General features: G+C 45.4%; 1 long non-coding RNA gene across 1 annotated transcript in view; it reads left to right on the plus strand.

Annotated features, from left to right (window-relative positions):
• The window catches only part of LOC115085829, a 328,161-nt gene extending 303,715 nt beyond the window's left edge, over positions 1-24,446 (plus strand). The window contains exon 3 of the long non-coding RNA XR_003854969.1: positions 24,275-24,446. This is a non-coding gene — a long non-coding RNA (uncharacterized LOC115085829). The remainder of the gene's footprint in view (positions 1-24,274) is intronic.
• Positions 24,447-24,720: the final 274 nt, after the last annotated feature.

Below are 24,720 nucleotides of genomic sequence, written 5' to 3' on the forward strand. Positions count from 1 at the left end.
CTGATCTCCTGAGTGCTCTCTCCCTACTATCCTGTATACAGCAGCTCCTCTGATCTCCTGAGTGCTCTCTCCGTACTATCCTGTATACAGCAGCTCCTCTGATCTCCTGAGTGCTCTCTCCCTACTATCCTGTATACAGCAGCTCCTCTGATCTCCTGTGTGCTCTCTCCCTACTATCCTGTATACAGCAGCTCCTCTGATCTCCTGAGTGCTCTCTCCGTACTATCCTGTATACAGCAGCTCCTCTGATCTCCTGTGTGCTCTCTCCCTACTATCCTGTATACAGCAGCTCCTCTGATCTCCTGAGTGCTCTCTCCCTACTATCCTGTATACAGCAGCTCCTCTGATCTTCTGTGTGCTCTCTCCCTACTATCCTGTATACAGCAGCTCCTCTGATCTCCTGAGTGCTCTCTTCCTACTATCCTGTATACAGCAGCTCCTCTGATCTCCTGAGTGCTCTCTCCCTACTATACTGTATATAGCAGCTCTTCTGATCTCCTGTGTGCTCTCTCCCTACTATCCTGTATACCGCAGCTCCTCTGATCTCCTGAGTACTCTCTCCCTACTATCCTGTATACAGCAGCTCCTCTGATCTCCTGTGTGCTCTCTCCCTACTATCCTGTATACAGCAGCTCCTCTGATCTCCTGTGTGCTCTCTCCCTACTATACTGTATACAGCAGCTCCTCTGATCTCCTGAGTGCTCTCTTCCTACTATCCTGTATACAGCAGCTCCTCTGATCTCCTGTGTGCTCTCTCCCTACTATCCTGTATACAGCAGCTCCTCTGATCTCCTGAGTGCTCTCTTCCTACTATCCTGTATACAGCAGCTCCTCTGATCTCCTGAGTGCTCTCTCCCTACTATCCTGTATACAGCAGCTCCTCTGATCTCCTGAGTGCTCTCTCCCTACTATCCTGTATACAGCAGCTCCTCTGATCTCCTGTGTGCTCTCTCCCTACTATCCTGTATACAGCAGCTCCTCTGATCTCCTGAGTGCTCTCTCCCTACTATCCTGTATACAGCAGCTCCTCTGATCTCCTGAGTGCTCTCTCCCTACTATACTGTATACAGCAGCTCCTCTGATCTCCTGAGTGCTCTCTCCCTACTATCCTGTATACAGCAGCTCCTCTGATCTCCTGAGTGCTCTCTCCCTACTATCCTGTATACAGCAGCTCCTCTGATCTCCTGAGTGCTCTCTCCCTACTATCCTGTATACAGCAGCTCCTCGGATCTCCTGTGTGCTCTCTCCCTACTATCCTGTATACCGCAGCTCCTCTGATCTCCTGTGTGCTCTCTCCCTACTATCATGTATACAGCAGCTCCTCTGATCTCCTGAGTGCTCTCTCCCTACTATCCTGTATACAGCAGCTCCTCTGATCTCCTGAGTGCTCTCTCCGTACTATCCTGTATACAGCAGCTCCTCTGATCTCCTGAGTGCTCTCTCCCTACTATCCTGTATACAGCAGCTCCTCTGATCTCCTGTGTGCTCTCTCCCTACTATCCTGTATACAGCAGCTCCTCTGATCTCCTGAGTGCTCTCTCCGTACTATCCTGTATACAGCAGCTCCTCTGATCTCCTGTGTGCTCTCTCCCTACTATCCTGTATACAGCAGCTCCTCTGATCTCCTGAGTGCTCTCTCCCTACTATCCTGTATACAGCAGCTCCTCTGATCTCCTGTGTGCTCTCTCCCTACTATCCTGTATACAGCAGCTCCTCTGATCTCCTGTGTGCTCTCTCCCTACTATCCTGTATACAGCAGCTCCTCTGATCTCCTGAGTGCTCTCTCCGTACTATCCTGTATACAGCAGCTCCTCTGATCTCCTGAGTGCTCTCTCCCTACTATCCTGTATACAGCAGCTCCTCTGATCTCCTGTGTGCTCTCTCCCTACTATCCTGTATACCGCAGCTCCTCTGATCTCCTGAGTGCTCTCTCCCTACTATCCTGTATACAGCAGCTCCTCTGATCTCCTGTGTGCTCTCTCCCTACTATCCTGTATACCGCAGCGCCTCTGAGCTCGTGGGTGCTATCTCCAACATATCACATGCACTCCCGTCCTTCTAAACTCCCTGCTGCTGTCTCAGGACCCCACGCCACACCCCGTTCCAGGTGCCACCAAGCCTCTTAGCTCCTGGATGCTAATTCCGGACTCAGGTCAGCCCCCCCTCCCCTCCTCCCCTTCCCTTGATCATCCCCTGTTGGAGAGATCTTTGTGTCCCAGGCATGAAGGGACAGGGGCAGTATTAATCTTGTTTGTCAGAACCAGTCCCCTGGGGGGTGTGAGGGAAGAGGGGGGAGCGGCTCTCCCGGGCTTCTGATTGGAGGGAGCCTTTCCCCTGCCTATATCTCATCCCAGCAGTCTGGAAAGCTAATTATATGGTAAAGTTTGGGCTAATAGGCAGGCGGCAGGCACAAGGGGTCTGCATTATGTAAATACTGCTTGATTCACGTCTGACCTCCCCATGGACTGCGTTCTCTCTCCAGCCCCGGAACAAAAGGGCTGCCCTGGCCCCCACTTCACCCCCCTCATTAAAAATGCGTCTCGAGATCATTAAATACTTTCTCTGCTCATTCAAAGGCCAGGGAAGGCAGTCTCCTACCCTTCCCCCGTCCCCGCCCAGGATCCCGGCCCTTCCCTAGCCTACAGGGTGGCAAAGCTCTTCCTGAAAGGGCCCGGGCTGCTAATTCGGATTTTCATTTCACGTGGCATGCAAGACACCCCTGGATGTATTGTAAAAATGAGAATATCACACAGTCCCTTCTCTCCCAATGCATCACCCTCCTACAGGCCCCGTCCCATGATCAGAACCTAAACTCTGACCCTCTCTACTATAACAACACCTCCATAAAGACATAGAAAAGGACCCAACGCCCCATCCAGCCTGCCCAGGAAGCTTATGGTAGCCTCAACCGTGCCGTACAGGTCTCCCCTATAATGGTAGCATCAGGTGGTGGCATCAGGGGGTGGCATACAAGTTACCCCCGCACTTAGTTTCCCCAAACCGTCAAAGTCAGGGCCCTTGTTGGTCGTTATCGGAGTCCAATTCCCCCTTACCTCTTGCCGTTAAGCAGAGAGCAATGTTGGACTTGCATCATCTCCGTGCTTATTTGTTTTCCCATTGTGCAAAATCCCATGTCCTTGTTTTTTCATTTTCATTTCATTTATTAAAATTTATTAAACGCCTAACACAAAGGTCTAGGCGATTTACAGCGTACATAAATAATATCATTAAAGCAACAACATGACAGACAGAACAAAGACAAAAGTCATCAAGTTGCTGTGTTTTCCTCTTTTCCCCCTGCCAATAATGCAGGGAGCAATAATGGAATTGATCAACAGTATGAAGGCTTATTGGTTAAGGGGCAGATCTTAAAAACATACACGAGCGCGTACTTTTATTCGCTCACCAGGCGCGAACAAAAGTACGCTGGATTTTATAAGATACGCGCGTAGCCGCGCGTATCTTATAAAATCCGGGGTCGGCGCACGCAAGGGGGTGCACATTTGTGCAACCTGCCCGCGCCGAGCCCAGCGCGCTGCCTGTTCCCTCCGAGGCTGCTCTGATTTCGGAGCGGCTTCGGAGGGTACTTTCCTTCGCCCTCCCCCCACCTTCCCCTCCCTTCCCCTACCTAACCCCCCCCCCCCCTCCCGGCCCTATCTAAACCCCCCCTTACCTTTGTTGGCAGATTTACGCCTGCTGAAAACAGGCGTAAATCTGCACGCACCAGCGGACTGCTGGCGCGCCCTCACCCGACCCGGGGGCTGGTCCGGAGGCCTCGACCACTCCCCTCCAGTTTCTTGTTAACTAGCGAGGGTCCTTCTCCTGGGTCCTCTTTAGTGAGCACAGAACTGAAGTATTCATTTAATATTTCTGCCATTTCTTCGTCTCTCTACACACATTGATCCTTTCCTCCTTTCAGTCTCACTATACCACTTTGGACCTTTCTCCTCTCTCTGATGTATCTGAAAAGTGTTTTCTCACCTCGCTTTACCTCTTTGGCAATCCTTTCTTCCACCTGACTTTTTGCTTGCCTGGTTTCTTTCTTCCTCTCCAGATATTCATCCCTGTGCTCCTCCCTTTGGGATCCTTTATGTCTCCTAAACGCTGTTCTTTTTATTTTATCAGCCACCTCCTCTGAGAACCAGGTGGGTTTCTTATTTCTCTTGCTTTTGCTTACTTTTCTCGCATGTAGACTTGTTGCCTTGGTAATTGCTCCTTTTAGTTTGCTCCACTGTTGTTCCACCTCTCGCTTTCTCCCAGTCTTAGTTCTACCTCCAAGTTCATATTTTTGAAATTCAAAAGTCAGGTTTTTGTGTGACTTCTCCGGATCCTATTTGCAATATCAAACCTTACTGTCTGATCACTGGTGCTGAGGTGGGCGCCCACCTGGACATCAGAGACATTATCCCCGTTAGTGAGCACTAAGTCGAGTGCAGCTCCCTCCCTCGTGGGTTCCATTACCATTTGTTTGAACAGAGTCCCTTGCAGGGCATCCACTCTCTCTCTACTACTGTTGGATTCTGCAGAAGGGATTCTCCAGTCTACATGCGGTAGATTAAAATCTCCAACAATCACCACTTCTCCTTTCTTTCCCACTTTTTGGATGTCTTAAACCAGATCTCTGTCCAGTTCTTCCATTTGAGTCGGAGGCCTGTACACCACGCAAGTAAAAATGGATGCACCATCATCTTTTTTTTTAGGACAGCCCATAATGCTTCTTCTCTACCCCAAATCCCTTGCAATTCAGTTGCTTGGATATTGTTTTTGACATAAGAGCTGCTCCTCCCCCTTTTCTTTCCTCTCTGTCCTTTCTTAACAAGTTATAGCCCAATATGTTTATTTTTAAATAGTCAGTCAGTAAGGCAGCTAATAAGCAGAAGTTAGTGGTAGAACTGGAGGAGCTGAGGCAGACAGAGAGGTATATAGATGAGACCTTCAGGGACACAGTAGTCAAGTCCCAACTTCAGACTGGCAGCCCTGGTGCTGCCTTGGAGGAAGAAGGTCTCATGATGGGAGAGCACCAACCAGGTGTAGCAGGAAAGGATCCTGTAGCAAGGACCTGCTCTCCAGGTGATGCATTGTCCTTTCGCACTGAGGATATCTCCCCAAGGCCTACTGCCCAGGAGGGAAGGGTTAGGTCGGCCGTCATAGTTGGTGATTCGATTATTAGGAATGTAGATAGCTGGGTGGCAGGTGGGCGTGAGGATCGCCTGGTAACTTGCCTGCCTGGTGCGAAGGTGGCTGACCTCACGCGTCACCTAGATAGGATTTTAGACAGTGCTGGGGAGGAGCCGGCTGTCGTGGTACATGTGGGCACCAGCGACATAGGAAAATGTGGGAGGGAGGTTCTGGAAGCCAAATTTAGGCTCTTAGGTAGAAAGCTTAAATCCAGAACCTCCAGGGTAGCATTCTCTGCAATGCTCCCTGTTCCACGCGCAGGTCACCAGAGGCAGGCAGAGCTCCGGAGTCTCAATGCGTGGATGAGACGATGGTGCAAGGAAGAGGGATTCAGTTTTGTTAGGAACTGGGGAACCTTTTGGGGAAGGGGGAGTCTCTTCCGAAGGGATGGGCTCCACCTTAACCAGGGTGGAACCAGACTGCTGGCGCTAACCTTTAAAAAGGAGATAGAGCAGCTTTTAAACTAGAACAAAGGGGAAAGCCGACAGTCGCTCAGCAGCGCATGGTTCGGAGAGAGGTATCTTCAAAGGATACTAATGATGCATTAGAATTAGGGCATCCAGACAGTGAGGTTCCAATAATAAGAAAAGTAGTCCAAGTGCCTGTAACTAAAAACTCACCTGAGCTAAAACAAATTCTAATTTATCCCTATCAATTAAAAAGCAGAATGAAAATACAAACAAAAAACAAACTTTGAAATGTTTGTATGCTAATGCCAGAAGTCTAAGAAGTAAGATGGGAGAATTGGAGTGTATAGCAGTGAATGATGACATAGACTTAATTGGCATCTCAGAGACATGGTGGAAAGAGGATAACCAATGGGACAGTGCTATACCGGGGTACAAATTATATCGCAATGACAGAGAGGAGCATCTGGGAGGAGGTGTGGAGCTTTATGTCTGGGATGGCATAGAGTCCAACAGGATGAGACTAAATGCACAAAATCCACATCTCTCTCTTATACCCAACACATAAGAACAGAAGAACATGCCATACTGGGTCAGACCAAGGGTCCATCAAGCCCAGCATCCTGTTTCCAACAGTGGCCAATGCAGGCCACAAGAACCTGGCAATTACCGAATAACTAAGTCTATTCCATGTTACCGTTGCTAGTAAAAGCAGTGGCTATTCTCTAAGTCAACTTAATTAATAGCAGGTAATGGACTTCTCCTCCAAGAACTTATCCAATCCTTTCTTAAACCCAGCTACACTAACTGCACTAACCACATCCTCTGGCAACAAATTCCAGAGTTTAATTGTGCATTGAGTGAAGAAGAACTTTCTCAGATTAGTTTTAAATGTGCCCCATGCTAACTTCATGGAGTGCCCCCTAGTCCTTCTATTATCCGAAAGAGTAAATAACCGATTCACATCTACCCGTTCTACACCTCTCATGATCTTAAACACCTCTATCATATCCCCCCTCAGCCGTCAAAGTTTTTTTTGTTTGTATTTTCCTTCTGCTTTTTAATTGATAGGGATAAGTTAGGAGCTTTTTTTAGCTCAGGTGAGTTTTTAGTTACAGGCACTTGGACTATTTTTCTAATTATTGGAACCTCACTGTCGGGATGCCCTAATTCTAATGCATCATTAGTATCCTTTGAAGATACCTCTCTCCGAACCATGCGCTGCTGAGCGACTGTCGGCTTTCCCCTTTGTTCTAGTTTAAAAGCTGCTCTATCTCCTTTTTAAAGGTTAGCGCCAGCAGTCTGGTTCCACCCTGGTTAAGGTGGAGCCCATCCCTTCGGAAGAGACTCCCCCTTCCCCAAAAGGTTCCCCAGTTCCTAACAAAACTGAATCCCTCTTCCTTGCACCATCGTCTCATCCACGCATTGAGACTCCGGAGCTCTGCCTGCCTCTGGTGACCTGCGCGTGGAACAGGGAGCATTTCAGAGAATGCCACCCTGGAGGTTCTGGATTTAAGATTTCTACCTGGGCAGTAGGCCTTGGGGAGATATCCTCAGTGCGAAAGGACAATGCATCACCTGGAGAGCAGGTCCTTGCTACAGGATCCTTTCCTGCTGCACCAGGTTGATGCTCTCCCATCATGAGACCTTCTTCCTCCAAGGCAGCACCAGGGCTGCCAGTCTGAAGTTGGGACTTGACTACTATGTCCCTGAAGGTCTCATCTATATACCTCTCTGTCTGCCTCAGCTCCTCCAGGTCTGCCACTCTAGCCTCCAGAGATCGGACTCGTTCTCTGAGAGCCAGGAGCTCTTTGCATCGCATGCACATGTACAACTTCTCACCGGTGGGTAAAAAATCATACATGTGACACTCGATGCAAAAGGCTGGGAAGCCCCCCTCTTGCTGTGGGCTGCTGCCTTCATCTCAAATTTGTTCAGTTTCTACTTAAGTTTTAGGTTGCTATGGGAGTAGGAATGTGTCTAATTAATGCCCTTTAAATGTATTAGTGAATTCACTATGGGGCGGATTTTCAGACTCCGCGAATAGGCCTACTTTTGTTTGCGCTCCAGGCTGGATTTTAGCAGATACGCACGGAGCCGCGCGTATCTGCTAAAAACCTGGTTCGGCGCGCGCAAGGCTATCGATTTTGTATAGCCGGCGCGCGCCGAGCCGCGCAGCCTACCCCCGTTCCCTCCGAGGCCGCTCCGAAATCGGAGCGGCCTTGGAGGGAATCCTCTAACGCCCTCCCCTCACCTTCCCCTCCCTTCCTCTACCTAACCCACCCACCCGGCCCTGTCTACACCCCCCCCTTACCTTTCTCCAGGGATTTACGCCTCCCGGAGGGAGAAGTAAATCCCCGCGCGCGAGCGGGCCTCCTGCGCGCCGGGCCGCGACCTGGGGGCGGGTACGGAGGGCGCGGCCACGCCCCCAGACCGCCTCGGGCCGTAGCCACGCCCCCGTACCCGCCCCCAAAACGCTGCCGACACGCCCCCGAAACACCGCGACAACCGGGCCCGCCCCCCGACACGCCCCAGACACGCCCCCCTCGGAGAACCCCGGGACTTATGCGAGTCCCGGGGCTCTGCGCGCGCCGGTAGGCCTATGTAAAATAGGCTCACCGGCGCGCAGGGCCCTTCTCGCCTAAATCCGCCCGGTTTTGGGCGGATTTAGGCGAGCAGGGCTCTGAAAATCCACCCCTATATGTCTGGTAGTGGCCTACAGGGGAATGATCAAACTCTCAATAAGTTTTTTTTGTTTTTTGCTTTTTTTGTGTGTGAAAGTGGCACCTGCCTATAAATTAAAGGATGAGCTAGGGGTGGGAGGGTTGGGCAAAAAAAATACAAACAGTCTAACTTCTGTTTATTCACTGCCTTACTGACTATTAAAAGCACAAACACACTAAATAATATTCCCCAATACTTAACTTCGCCCCAATACTTTGAAAAAAGAAAATTTCCCAAGCAAAACTTACTGATTCCTTTCAGTCATCAGCAAGGTGATCCTCTCCTCTCAGTGCTGCCTTCTGATGCCTCTCACCTATAATCCACACCTTCCTTCTGATGCCCTCCCCTATACCCAACATCTCCCATCTGACCCCTCTTCTTTTACCCCAAAACTACCTTCTGTGCCTCTCTCCTATACCCAATACCTCCCATCTGAACTCTCTTTCTTATACCCAACACCTCCCTTCAGACACCTCTCTCCTCTACCCCAAACCTTCCCTCTCACCCCTCCACCCAGCACCTCCTATCTGACCCCTCTCTCTTACACCCAACACCTTCCTTCTCAACACTCTCTCAGCTAAACCCTACAGCTTCCTCCTGGCTCCATCTGTTCCCTCCACCACACTTCTGATGTCTCTCTCCTATACCGAACACTTCCCTTCTCAACACTCTCTCAGCTAAACCCAACAGTTTCCTCCTGGCTCCATCTATTCCCACCACCACACTTCTGATGTCTCTCTACTATTCCCAACACCTTCCTTCTCAACACTCTCTCAGCTTAACCCAACAGCTTCCTCTTGGCTCCATCTGTTCCCACCACCTCACTTCTGATGCCTCTCTCCTATACCCAACACCTCCCTTCTCAACACTCTCTCAGCTTAACCCAACAGCTTCCTCCTGGCTCCACCTGTTCCCACCACCTCACTTCTGATGTCTCTCTACTATACTCAATACCTCCCATCTGAACTTCCTCTCTTATACCCAACACCTTCCTTCTCAACACTCTCTCAGCTAAACCCAACAGATTCCTCCTGGCTCCATCTGTTCCCACCACCACACTTCTGATGTCTCTCTACTATACCCAATACCTCCCATCTGAACTCCCTTTCTTATACCCAACACCTTCCTTCTCAACACTCTCTCAGCTAAACCCAACAGATTCCTCCTGGCTCCACCTGTTCCCACCACCTCACTTCTGATGTCTCTCTACTATTCTCAACACCTCCCTTCTGAACTCGCTCTCTTATACCCAACACCTCCCTTCTGACCCCCACTCTTATACCCAAAACTACCTTCTGTGCCTCTCTCCTATACCCAACACCTCCCTTCTCAACACTCTCTCAGCTAAACCCAACAGATTCCTCCTGGCTCCACCTGTTCCCACCACCTCACTTCTGATGTCTCTCTACTATACCCAATACCTCCCATCTGAACTCCCTTTCTTATACCCAACACCTTCCTTCTCAACACTCTCTCAGCTAAACCCAACAGCTTCCTCTTGGCTCCATCTGTTCCCACCACCACACTTCTGATGCCTCTCTACTATTCCCAACACCTTCCTTCTCAACACTCTCTCAGCTAAACCCAACAGATTCCTCCTGGCTCCATCTGTTCCCACCACCACCACACTTCAATGTCTCTCTACTATTCCCAACACCTCCCTTCTGAACTCGCTCTCTTATACCCAACACCTCCCTTCTGACCCCCACTCCTATACCCAACACTTCCCTTCTGACCCCCACTCCTATATACCACACCTGCCTTCCAAACACTCTCTCAGCTAAACCCAACAGCTTCCTCCTGGTTCCATCTATTCTCATCACCTCACTTCTGTTGTCTCTCTACTATATCCAATACCTCCCATCTGAACTCCCTCTCCTATACCCAAAACCTTCCTTCAGACCACTCTCTCTCTCTTATACCCAACACCTCTCTTCTGATACCTCTCTCCTATAATCCACACCTTCCTTATGACCCCTCTCCCCTATACCCAACACTTCCCTTCTGATGCCTCTCTCTTATACCCAACACCTCCCTTCTGATGCTTATCTCTTATACCCAACACCTCCCTTCTGATGCCTCTTTCTCTTATACCCAACACTCCCTTCTGATGCTTCTCTCTCTTATACCCAACACCTCCCTTCTGATACCCTCTCTCTCTCTTATACCCAACACCTACCTTCTGATGCCTCTCTCTCTCTCTTATACCCAACACCTACCTTCTGATGCCTCTCTCTCTTATACCCAACACCTACCTTCTGATGCCTCTCTCTCTTATACCCAACACCTCCCTTCTGATACCCTCTCTCTCAAATACCCAACACCTCCCTTCTAATACCCTCTCTCTCATATACCCAACATCTCCTTTCTAACCCTCCTTCTTATACAAAATACCTCCCTTCTGACCCCTCTCTCTCCTATGCCTAACACCTCACTTTTTTTGTTGTAAATTTGTTTATTTGAGACATATAAATCATTCTGATTGCCAAATAACAATTCTCAACATGACAGATATAGCATATATAGAATGCAAATGCTGAAGCATTATAACAGTCAGATATGGCATATATAGAGTGCACATGCTGAAGCATTATAACAGTCAGATATGGCATATATAGAATGCAAATGCTGAAGCATTATAACAGTCAGATATGGCATATATAGAATGCAAATGCTGAAGCATTATAACAGTCAGATATAGCATATATAGAATGCAAATGCTGAAGCATTATTTTCTGTAAGTTTTTTAATCTCCCGCACTCATGCACTTACATTCCCTTACGCACATCCATCCATACCTCTCATCTATTTTTTAAGTAACATCTATGGTTTCCATTCCCATCAAAATCACAATTGCAGGAGTAGACTGTACCCCTCAAAGTAAATTACTTTACAGCAGCAGACATTTTTTTCCCCATAACTAAAAATATCCCTTCAAATTCAATTTCTGACATAGATTAAAAATATTTTTATCTCTTTGAATCTCAAAAAGCTCTATTTGCTGCGATGGGCCAGCCCATGTTTTACGCTGGCACCTCCTCCCCCTTCCACAACATCAGTACAGACAAAAATGTTACTCCCCCACCCCCCCATACAAACGTAAATACAAACTTTTACTCAACCACTCAATTTCACAGTTCAGTTTTTTTCCTAACAAATTCCATACTTGACTCCAAAAAGATTGAAATTTAGGACAGCCAGTAAACCTGTGGCCTAAGTGCCATTTTGGGATTTACATGTCAGACATTCAGCATTATCCCACAATTTCAGTTTTACTCCCACCTCACTAGTAGTAGAGCTTCTATGAATTATTTTGAACTGAATTACTCTCATATTAAGTACTGATAGATGTTTATAGATTTGCCCAAATGCTCGGGAGATATCCTACTCCTCCAGCCATGTCCTCAAATCGTTACTCTAGATAGTAGCCAAAGAAGTCAAGTGAGGCGGCTTCAACTCTCTCTCTCATTAGAGTCAGCATCCGTACAGTGATCTTGTAAAATTTAGGCTGGTGACATAAAAGTGTCCTCATCCTCGGAAGATACTCGGTGTTCCACCTGATTTCCGTCTTTACTGAGGCAGTAGTGCCTTGCCTGCATAATGATTTGTTGGTATAGATCCATTTTCCTGGAGCTCCTGGAAAGGCAATGTAGTTTGATTGTCAGAATAAAATATTGTCCTACACTGTACAAACCCCTAATTCCTCCAGACCAAGAAAGTAGTGGAGCTGAAGCCTGCCAGAAACTCTGGGGAAATACAAGGATCTCTTTCTCAGAGCCTTCGCCACCACCACCACCACCACCAGGTTTTTCTCAGAGCGTATTCCCAGAAAACTCTAGCGAGTATTTTCTCTGCACATCCTTTTGGCAGGTGAAATAAATTTATGGGATTATATGGAGACCCCAAACGAGATTTTATCTATCCATCTGGATCACACTTTTCTCCAAGTTTAATCCATTCCTGAAGGAACTGGAGCAGAGAAGCCACATTATAAATACGCCGGTCTGGAGTTGCTAAATTTCCTTTTCCCGTGTCCATTCTCAAGGTGTTATAACTTATTCGAGCTCTGCTGCCATTCCATACAAAATTAGAGTTTGTTTAATCCATATGGACAACATTTGAATAGAAAATAACACCTTTAGGTAGTATTACTATCTTAACCAGAGCACACAATCCCATCATAGATAAAGGAAGGCTACTCCATTCTTTCAGCAACTTCTCTACTCACTCCAGGATTGGATAAGTTCTTGGGGAAGTCCATTACCTGCTATTAATTAAGTTGACTTGGAAAATAGCCACTGCTATTAGTAGCAGCGGTAACATGGAATAGACTTAGTGTTTGGGTACTTGCCAGGTTCGTTTGGCCTGGATTGGCCACTGTTGGAAACAGGATGCTGGGCTTGATGGACCCTTGGTCTGACCCAGTATGGCATGTTCTTATGTTCTTCCAAAATGTAGTTAGTATAACATGTTTCCAGAATATGTCAGCTGGATACCCAAATACTTTGAAGCTCCTGTCACCCAAGAAAATGGAAGTGATGACTGCCAATCATCTTGAAAAGAAGGGTGCAATGGAAAAGCCTGAGATTTACTCCAGTTTATTTTTAACCCTGAGAAATCCTCCAAACAAGGATATCTGCCTCATGATAAATGTAATACTTTGTTTGGGATTTTCCACAAAGAGAAGCATATCATGCATGAACATGCTCAGTTTAAGTATCTTTTTTTCCCACAGGAAGCCCTTCAAACAACTCCAGTTGCCGTAGCCTGATCGCCAGTGGTTCCAAGGACAATACGAATATTAATGGTGACAAAGGGAATTTATCTGATAAACACCATTTATCAAGATCTGAACCTGAGGCCAGCTATAAAGTAGCTGCATCCAATTTAAGAGATTAGGCCCAAAATTACATTTCTCCAGAACTCAGAATGTGTGTGACCATTTTATCCGACTTTTTCCACATCCAAGCTAACAAGCATCCCCCTCTAACTAACTCGCTTAGCCAAATACAGGGCTGATAAGGCTTTAATCACATTGGAAGAGACAACCCCCTCCCCCCTTAAGAAACTCCATTTAATTTGGGTTTATCGGGCTTTGAAGCACACCATTCACTCTTTGCACCAATATTGCAGCTAGAATTTTTATGTCCTGATTTAGGAGCAAAATAGGGTGGTACTATTTGGGGTGCCCACTAGCCTTATCTGGTTTCAATAACAAAAACACCGTAGCTAAATTGTGACGTTCCTCAAACCCTCCCTTCTCCTGCATTTCATGATACATATCTTTTAGTGGGGAAAATAACAAGTTATTCAATATTTTATAAAATTCAGGCCTGAAGCTGAATGGGCCCACTGCTTTAGCAAATTTTAATTGTGCAATTACCCTCTTGATTTCTATCTCTGTTATCAGGACATCCAACATAGTTCTTTGCTCCTCCAAACACCAAGGCAATGATAAATGCTCAAAGAGCTTACTTTGGTTTCTGCAAAGGCCCCTGAGATTGCCTCCGTAGTTATACAAGTTTGTCCCGCAAAGGATAAGCAGGTAATAACAGATCTTGTCCTAACCTTACGTACTAAATTAGCTAATAATTTCCAGACTTATTTCCCCATTGGTGTAATTTGTATTTTAAAAAAAACACTGATTTGCTTGCACTTTTTTGCTTAATAACGTACTCAACTCCTGCCGAGCTCTGATTACTCTTTCTTGAATTGCTTCGTTCACGTGCTGCATATGTATTCTTTTCAATCCAGCCAATTGCTTGGTAAGGGCTACTATTTTCCTACTGCTGCTGGTTCATACTCTGTCAGGTAGTACTGGATGAGGATATCATTAACAAGGAGTACCCTTATAGATCACACCCTCTCTCCAGGACCTCATGTCATATTTATTTTATTTATTTATTTATTTATTTATTTAACAACTGTAACACATCATTGCTCCTATGAGTTAATGTATTAGTGAAAGCAATAATTATTTATAAAAACAGAGCAACTCAAAACAGCAAAGTAATATTCAGTAAAAGAATATGCATATAAAATGAAATTTCAGACAAGTAATTTGTAACCTATCATTAAAATCATCCATTGTGATCACCTGGAGGTATTTCTTAAAGATAAAGGGGGACCTGGGGTTCATGAGCAGCCTACTTGAAGGATAATTAATTGGTTAAAATAAGGATCCACCTATAGTTCTATAATTAGACGTATTACCTTTTATATATTTCTTTGAGTGGCTTCCCAGATAAAGTGGACTAAATTGTGGGGATAACATGTAATCTTATTGTTCCTGTATTTTTTCTTTTCTGTAATTCGATATGTATCCCATGATTTCATGATTTCTTTCATTGTAAATGTTATAGAAATTTAATAAACTATAAATAAGACGGTATATAAAACTCGATAAATAAATAAATAAATAAATAAATAAAAATCATCCATTGTACCTGAAGACTGGAGGGTAGCCAATGTAACCCCAATATTTAAAAAGGGCTCCAAGGATGATCCAGGAAACTATAGACCAGTGAGCCTGACCTCAGTGCCAGGAAAAATAATGGAAACTGTTATAAGGAATAAAATCACAAAACATTTAGATAGACATGGTTTGATGGAACACAGCCAGCATGGATTTACCCAAGGGAAGTCTTGCATCACAAATCTCCTACATTTCTTTTAAAGGGGTTAATAAACATGTGGATAAAGGTGAACTGATAGATGTGGTATATTTGGATTTTCAGAAGGTGTTTGACAAAGTCCCCCATGAAAGGCTTCTAAGAAAACTAAAAAGTAATGGGATAGGAGGCGATGTGCTTTCGTGGCTTAAAAACTGGTTAAAAGACAGGAAACAGAGAGTAGGATTATAAATGGTCACTTTTCACAATGGAAAAAGGCAAATAGTAAATAGTAGAGTGTCTCAGGGATCTGTATTTGGACTGGTGCTTTTTAATATATTTAAAATTGTCAGTGACAAGGAAATTGACAGTGAGCCTTTCTGACTCTCAATAGATGTGCCCAGCTTCGCTAAGATAAGTGTTTCATATTATATCTTTTCAAGTATTTCAAGACAAGTGTTTCATGATTGACTCTACCACTAATTTTAAATGCATTCTAAAATTTTCTAAAAAAAAAAAATTTCAATGGCAATATATTGCCTTGTTTGACCAGTGATTACATTTCACATGCTCATTGTGACATAAATGAAAACTCTTATGCAGTCCACTGATATGTTTGTGATGATCATTTCACAACAGATTTTGTTGTGTATTACACTTAGTGAACTTTGCTTTTTACACTAGCAAGTGTAGTAGACAATTTAGCCACTAGTAAGAAATCTGTAAAACCGTTCTCCTTAATGTTCCTCACTGAATTACCCGGGGATTAGATGAAATTGCTGGATCAGTAGTTAGATTCCCTGCTGCCTGGAGCTGAGAAGCACAGAATGATTTTTTTCACTTCCTAAATCACATTTTTATAAGTGGAAAGATACGACTTATAAATATGGAGCTCCTCAGGGGAATGAACCCTCGCCATCGCCACACCTATCTACAAAACATACATCTGTACCTACAAATTTCAGAGGTGTCCTATTGGTCAACTTTAGGCTAATGGTAAATACATGTTTGCAATGGCGTGACATCATCAATGTTTTATTTAGTTTAAATATTTTATTTATGTATTTTATTACTTTTATGATTTTTTTATATAACAGTCATGTCTTGATGTTTTTATATATACTGCATTTACTTTGCTGAATATGTATATGTCATATTGTAAATTGTTTAGTATCTTATGGTGCAAGTGATTAATAAATTTTAATAAAGCAAAAGATAAAGATCACCCAGGATTCTGCACTTCAGTACCAAGAGATGCAGAGTCCTGCATCTGGGGTGTGGTAATCCAAAAGAGCTGTATGTGATGGGGAGTGAAAGACTGATGTGCACGGACTGGGAGAGGGACCTTGGGGTGATAGTGTCTGATCTGAAAGTGGTGAAGCAATGTGACAAGGTAATAACTAAAGCCAGAAGAATGCTGGGCTGCATAGAGAGAGGAATATCGAGTAAGAAAAAGGAGATGATGATCCCCTTATACAGGGCCTTGGTGAGGCCTCACCTGGAGTACTGTGTTCAGTTCTGGAGACCGTATCTCTAAAGGGACAGAGACAGGATGGAGGCGGTCCAGAGAAGGGCGAACAAAATGGTGTGAGGTCTGTATCGGAAGACCTATGAGGAGAGGCTGAAGGATCTGAATATGTACACTCTGGAGGAAAGGAGGAGCAGGGGAGATATGATACAGATCTTTAGATACCTGAAAATAAAAATATATAAACCTATTTTCAAATTATACATTCAAGAAACCTTGAACAAAGAATAGAAATCAATCATTAAAATATTAGAAATTAGAAGGAAATATAAAATAAGGCATATTTAACATATGATTGAGTAATGTAAATTAGTCCACATTATACAGGGGGAAATGAGAATTCAGCAAGATCAAATCTAAAAGAAAATCAGAAAACTGAATGCCTATACTGTCTTATTCAGAAACAGTTAAAACATGAACCTCCCTGCTCTGTGGAACGTTTTCCAGTTGCGTGGCATGAAAGAAAATAAACTTAGCTCCCTGATAGGTAATATGACACTTGCATGGGAATCTGAATAAGAACTTGGCCTTGAGGGGGAAGACTCTTGGTTTCACTGCAAGAAACTATTTCCTTTTACATTGAGTTTCCCTGACCACGTCAGGGAAAAAATCACAATTTGTTCTCCAAACACAAGGCCTCTGGTTTAGAAAACAATGACCTCAAGGTTAATTGCTTATCAGATTCTAGAAAAGACTTTTATCTTTGGGCCAGGATGGGATGAGCTCCACCACGGCCCCCGTAGGCCTCCTGTTATCTTTGGGCCACGGTGGGATGAGCTCCACCACGGCCCCCGTAGGCCTCCTGTTATCTTTGGGCCACGGTGGGATGAGCTCCACCACGGCCCCCGTAGGCCTCCTGTTATCTTTGGGCCACGGTGGGATGAGCTCCACCACGGCCCCCTTAGGCCTCCTGTTATCTTTGGGCCACGGTGGGATGAGCTCCACCACGGCCCCCGTAGGCCTCCTGTTATCTTTGGGCCACGGTGGGATGAGCTCCACCACGGCCCCCGTAGGCCTCCTGTTATCTTTGGGCCACGGTGGGATGAGCTCCACCACGGCCCCCTTAGGCCTCCTGTTATCTTTGGGCCACGGTGGGATGAGCTCCACCACGGCCCCCATAGGCCTCCTGTTATCTTTGGGCCACGGTGGGACGAGCTCCACCAGGGCCCCCGTAGGCCTCCTGTTATCTGCCTGGTCTACTGCCCACCAAGTCTCCTTGAATTAAACATCTCCCCACTTATTGAATTTTTCACAACCCAGCTAAATCCCTCTAAACCCACCATAATATTAGGTGACTTTAATCTTCACATGGACGTTCTCCCCCTATCTAATACCTGCCAAACTCTAATTGACATAATGACGGCATTAGGCTTCAAACTGATCACAGATAAAGCAACACACAAAGCTGGCCACTCATTAGATCTTACTTTCATTAACAGTAGCTTCCTGGAAAACATAAAAACGGAATACACACAAATCCCATGGTCAGACCATTTCCTCATTAACTCCCAGATCAAACACGCAAGACCAATAATAAAGCAAAACATTGAATCAGCTGAATTCTCTTACCGTCCCCCCTTCAACACAGATATACTCAAAGACCGACTTTCTGAAGAATTAACTCACATTAACTATGCAAATAGCCATGACGCAACAACCGACTGGTTAAATAGAACCATTACCTTGGCGAATGAATTAAACCCTATGCAAATGGCCCTCATCAAATAATCAAAGCAAAATAATCCATGGTATAGTGCACAAATCAAGGAAATAAAACGATGCCTTAGAAAGAAAGAAAAAGAATGAAAAAATAACAAAACCGCTGATAATTTAACAAAGTACAGGAAACAACTTGCATACTACAAAAAAACAATCTTAGACACTAAAAAAAAATACTACAGCTCAAAAATAGAAAAATTCTCAAATAACGCCAGAAGGGAATGGTTAATAGAACGGAAAATGTCATAATGCCTCTATATCGCTCCATGGTGAGACCACACCTTGAATACTGTGTACAATTCTGGTCGCCGCATCTCGAAAAAGATATAGTTGTGATGGAGAAGGTACAGAGAAGGGCAACCAAAATGATAAAGGGGATGGAACAGCTTCCCTATGAGGAAAGGCTGAAGAGGTTAGGGCTGTTCAGCTTGGAGAAGAGACGGCTGAGGGGGGATATGATAGAGGTCTTTAAGATCATGAGATATTATTATTATCATTATTATTTATTATTATTTTTTGTACCCTCTGCACTTGTTAATTGTAAACCGACATGATGCGATTTTCATCGCGAATGCCGGTATAGAAAAACTTTAAATAAATAAATAAATAAATAAATGAGAGGTCTTGAATGAGTAGATGTGACTCGGTTATTTTCACTTTCAAATAATAGAAGGACTAGGGGGCATTCCATGAAGTTAGCAAGTAGCACATTTAAGACTAATCGGAGAAAATTCTTTTTCACTCAACGCACAATAAAGCTCTGGAATTTGTTGCCAGGGGATGTGGTTAGTGCAGTTAGTGTAGATGGGTTCAAAAAAGGTTTGGATAAGTTCTTGGAGGAGAAGTCCATTAATGGCTATTAATCAATTTTACTTAGGGAATAGCCACTGCAATTAATTGCATCAGTAGCATGGGATCTTCTTAGTGTTTGGGTAATTGCCAGGTTCTTGTGGCCTGGTTTTGGCCTCTGTTGGAAACAGGATGCTGGGCTTGATGGACCCTTGGTCTGACCCAGCATGGCAATTTCTTATGTTCTTATAGTAAAGAATCTAACTAGTGACAACACAAACAACTGCCAAACATTACAAGAGAACCAATGCAATGAGGTAGCTCAATACTTTAAAGAGAAAATTGAGAACCTGAGAAAAAAAATCCCTAACACTACCAAACAAGAGATTAAAATGCCCACTAAAGATGTTAGTAACTGGTCACAATTTGAAGAAGTATCACAAGACGAAGTTGAGAAAATGATAAATCAAATGAACCCTGCCGCCCACGTAATTGACACCATTCCCATTACTGAACTAAAAAAACTCACCAACACAATAGCCCCAACCCTAACTAAAATCATCAATCTCTCACTTGATGAAGGAGTAATGCCAGATACCTTGAAAGGAGCCATTATTAAACCAATAATTAAAAAAAAGAACCTTGACCCACTAGTTCTCAATAACTATAGACCAGTCTCTAACTTACCCTTACTAGCCAAACTAATTGAAAAAACAGTACAACAACAATTGTCAAACCATATTGAAAGTAACAACATATTTTACCCAGCGCAACATGGGTTTCGCAAACACTACAGCACTGAAACTCTACTATTAGCTTTATCAGATAATATCTTAAGAGGATTTGATACTGGAACACAATACATTCTAGTTCTATTAGATCTCTCCGCAGCATTCGACACAGTAAATCACAAAACACTACTCAATAGACTGAAAGAAATAGGTCTCACTAATAAAACAATAAAATGGTTGGAGTCATACCTTAAAAACAGATGTTTCCAAGTACAAATTAAAAATACACTTTCGGACAAAGTCACACTGCTAACTGGTGTCCCACAGGGATCGGCCCTGTCGGCAACACTCTTTAACATTTATCTCCTCCTGGTATGTCACCTACTAGCAGGACTTGGAATCATACACTACTTATACGCAGACGATATACAGCTACTGCTACCAATTGTAAACACCATTGAAGAAACAATGAAACTTGCTAATATGTATCTTGAGATACTTAAACAGCTCTTAAATCAGATGGAACTGGTAATAAACATCGACAAAACGGAATTCCTACACCTTGAACGTAAAAACATACACCACATCCAACCAACACTCACAACTAAAAATAACCAAACCGTTGAGCTAGCAACTAAAGTACGAAATCTAGGAGTAATAATTGACCCTGAGCTAAACATGAAACAACACATCTCCTTGAAAATAAAGGAAGGATATGTGAAACTAATGATCCTAAGACGACTTAAACCTCTACTAACACTAAACAATTTCCACACAGTTTTGCAGGCAATGATATTCACAAGTACAGACTACTGCAACTCCCTACTTTTAGGACTACCACAATCCACAATTCGGCCACTACAAATATTACAAAATTCAGCTGCTAGAATTTTGACTGGCAAAAAAAAGAATGAACACATTACAGGAATGCTCTCTGATTTACACTGGCTCCCAATTGAACAAAGAATTCAATATAAGGCTTTATGCATAATACATAAACTAATCCACGATGAAAAAGCTGACTGGCTTAACACTGCTCTGCGCGTACATGTCCCACAAAGAAACCTAAGATCTGCTAATAAGGCACTACTAACTGTTCCCTCTGTCAAAACAGCGCGCCTCACGCAAGTTAGGGAGAGAGTACTATTACTGATTGGCCCCGTGCTATGGAACACCATGCCACTCGAAATAAGGCTGCAGAGAAACTTCAAAATATTCAAATCCAATCTGAAAACCTGGCTATTTAAACAAGCTTTTTATAAAGATAAAGAGAAGGAAAAAAACAGTTGATTGATTAGGATGCGCCAAATTAGAAATTGTTATTTGTAACCTACAAATGCACATTAAAGTTAAATTCTTTCCGTCTAATATGCTCCCTACAGACAAACATAATGTACACACATAGTTTATTGAAGCGAATTGTTACCGCACTATGATGGCACATGATTAATTGTAATCTATACCACTTACTTTATTCATTATCGTGCCTTGCTGTAAACCGTTGTGATGGTTATCTAACTTAATGACGGTATAGAAGAGCTTGTAAATCAATCAATCAATCAATCAATCAATCTTTGGGCCACGGTGGGATGAGCTCCACCACAGCCCCCATAGGCCTCCTATTATCTTTGGGCCACGGTGGGATGAGCTCCTCCATGACTCCTGTAGGCCTCCTGTTATCTTTGGGCCACGGTGAAATGAGCTCCTCCATGACCCCTGTAGGCCTCCTGTTATCTTTGGGCCACGGTGGGATGAGCTCCTCCATGGCCCCTGTAGGCCTCCTGTTATCTTTGGGTCACGGTGGGATGAGCTCCTCCATGGCCCCTGTAGGCCTCCTGTTATGTTTGGGTCACGGTGGGATGAACTCCACCACAGCCCCCATAGGCCTCCTGTTATGTTTGGGTCACGGTGGGATGAACTCCACCATGGCTCCCGTAGGCCTCCTTTTATCTTTGGGTCACGGTGGAATGAGCTCCTCCATGACCACTGTAGGCCTCCTGTTATCTTTGGGTCACGGTGGGATGAGCTCCTCCATGGCCCCTGTAGGCCTCCTGTTATGTTTGGGTCACGGTGGGATGAACTCCACCACAGCCCCCATAGGCCTCCTATTATCTTTGGGCCACGGTGGAATGAGCTCCTCCATGACCCCTGTAGGCCTCCTGTTATCTTTGGGTCACGGTGGGATGAGCTCCTCCATGGCCCCTGTAGGCCTCCTGTTATGTTTGGGTCACGGTGGGATGAGCTCCACCATGGCTCCCGTAGGCCTCCTTTTATCTTTGGGTCACGGTGGGATGAGCTTCTCCATGGACCCCTGTAGGCCTCCTGTTATCTTTGGGCCATGGTGGGGCGAGCTCCTCCATGGACCTCGTAGGCCTCCTGTTATCTTTGGGCCATGGTGGGGTGAGCTCCTCCATCTCACACCGACCTTCCTGCTTGGGAGGGGGAGTGGAAGCTTTGCGCAGACGCTTGTGCACGCACACATATATATGGAAGACTAGGCGTCTCCTTCAGCCGCCAGTGGGTTGAGCACTGGTGGTCCTGCTGCCACCAGCCCATCCGCCGCCGCCCCCCCCCATCCCCCATCCCCAGTAGCAAATGCATGGTGTGCACACCCGTTCACGCCAGTTTGGACAATATCCCAATACCCTTCCCCTCCCCCTCCCCTCCATCCCCCAAAGTAAGGCCTAATCCAATCAAAATAGAAATCCAAGTCATACGTCTACCCTCAACATAGTAAAGTGAAAATAGAGAAATCAACTAGAATGAAAATATTTAATATGGCTGCCACCACTCACCGCCCAACCCAGCAGCCTTTATATATTCCACCAACTATTGATCTCTGTTAGTAAGCAACGAATATCTGTCCTCCACCCACTCAGGGAGAGCAATAAAACATATTCCAGGAAAATGGTGGGGAGGGGACACAGATAAGGGAATGAAGTGGAGGAGAGAGGAAAATGGGGGAATGGAAGGAGGAAATGGAGGGAGGGTGAGAGAAAGGGAATAGGAGTGGAGGAGAGAAGAGAGGAATAGGAGGGGGATATGGAGAGGAGGGGAGTCAGAGAAAGGGAATACGAGTGGAAGAGAGAAGAGAAGAATAGGTGGGGAGGGGAGTCAGCGAAAGGGAATGGGAGTGGAGGAGAGAGGAAGATGAAGAGGAGGAGAGGTTGGGAGCTGAAAGATGTGAGAAGGATTGGAAGGGAGAGGAAGAGACAGAGGCTCAGGAAGGTTTCTATGATTAACAGAGTCTATGGGGGGGGGGGGGGCAGTGCCCATACCTGCAAACATCTCTGCATAAACCTCTACTCCCTCCCCCCCCTCATCCCCGACCCCACCCCCACCCCTGGCTGTAAAAACCAAGGGTGAAAGGGGAACACACAACAGAGGTGCACTCAGTGCGGAAATAGTGTGAAAGAGCAGTGCACACCCACACCCAGCCCTGGGCACATGCAAGCATTTACATCACTGTAAGGTCTTACTCAGTACTCTCCCTTCAGATTGCATCAGAAGGCTCCACTGCTCCAAATACTGCAGCTTAACTAATTTTTGGCAGAACGAAACATGACCAGGTCGCACCTCTTTTGCAAGATTTCCACTTCCTGAAATGATTCGAAGGATCCAAGACGGCACCGGTCCAAGCACAGATCCCCGAGCCCCTCCAAACTTGACCTTTCTCCACCAAGAAAATGGACTATTTTTAATCCTTCTCGCTGCTTCTGATCTTTGAGCTCGTTTGCATTCCACAAGAGGTCATCGCCAACCAACCTATGACTTATTAATTTTCTAAGAAGACTTTTATGAGGTTCCTTGACAAACGCCTTCTAAAAATCAAAATACACTACATGTACTGGCTCAGCTTTATCCATATGCTTATTATCCCCTTCAAAAAAAGTAGCAGATTTATTAGAAAGAAATGATGGGAATGGTGGTGTTGCGCCCGTCGGTCGCAGACGGCTGCGCCCTATATTGCTCACTTTTTTCCTACCTGACTCAGTTCATTTTGATAAGCTGGCTGCCTCCGCTTCTCCTCACTGCACCCTCCGGCGTCCTCGGTCCGGCATGGGCAATTGTGTTTGCCATCTTTCTCCAGGAGTCACCTAAGGGCGTGTGCGCAGCCCCATCCTTTATGTGCGTCATGGCGGGGACCTCGGTGGCGTCCCCACCTCATGAGGTCACTAGCTCTGGTACTTAATCTCCGCTCACAGATCCTTTTACGAGTTAGCAAGGAATCCTCCATGCTGATCTCTCCATGTTACCAGACGCTCCCGCTCTGTGTACTCTTGCCCCAGGACGACTTAGGTACCCGCTCCACGGGGGCCTTGTCTTGCTCCTCCTTACCCTCCGGAATTACCTCCTACCAACTGGGAAGCCTAAGGTACCCGCTCCTCAGGGGCCTTGCCATGCTCCTATCTACCCTTCGGGGTTGCCTACCCATTACCAGGAAGCCTACGGTATCCGCTCCTCGGGAGCCTTGTTCATCCAGGACCTCCGCTCCTCGGGGGTTCCCTTCTACTACAACTACCAGATTCAGAGTGAGTACTGCCGCTCCAGTTCTGTCTTTCAATTGTCTCATCTCTCTCTCCATAGATCTTCAGCCTACCCTGCACTGCAGACCACTACCGGATCTATTGGCTTCTCCATCTCAGCTTGGGTTCTCAGCCTACCCTGCTTCACGGACCACTACCGAACCCATCTCCCTCTTGGGACCTGGTGACTCTGTGGAACTGCCTTTTCCACCCTGCAACCTACAGACAGAACATTGCCATCTGGTTCCTCCTCTCCTGGCTGGAGTCATCACCCGTTCCTCGGGTTACCATCTACGTTGCAGTACAATAAAGCTAATTCTCTGTGTCCATCTCTGCATTGAGCTAGCCTATCACTGCACGTTCTCACAGGGCCCCACCCTGTGGGAGGTGCCATCTCTTACAGTGACCAAGGGCCCACGCTTCAATGTCCAAAATACAACAGGTGGCTGGGACTGTTAGAAAGGAATGGTAGGATTGGTGGATTGGAGTGTTGGAAGGAATGACGGG

Source organism: Rhinatrema bivittatum, chromosome 2 (genome assembly GCF_901001135.1).
Source record: "Rhinatrema bivittatum chromosome 2, aRhiBiv1.1, whole genome shotgun sequence".
NCBI classification, from domain to species: domain Eukaryota; kingdom Metazoa; phylum Chordata; class Amphibia; order Gymnophiona; family Rhinatrematidae; genus Rhinatrema; species Rhinatrema bivittatum.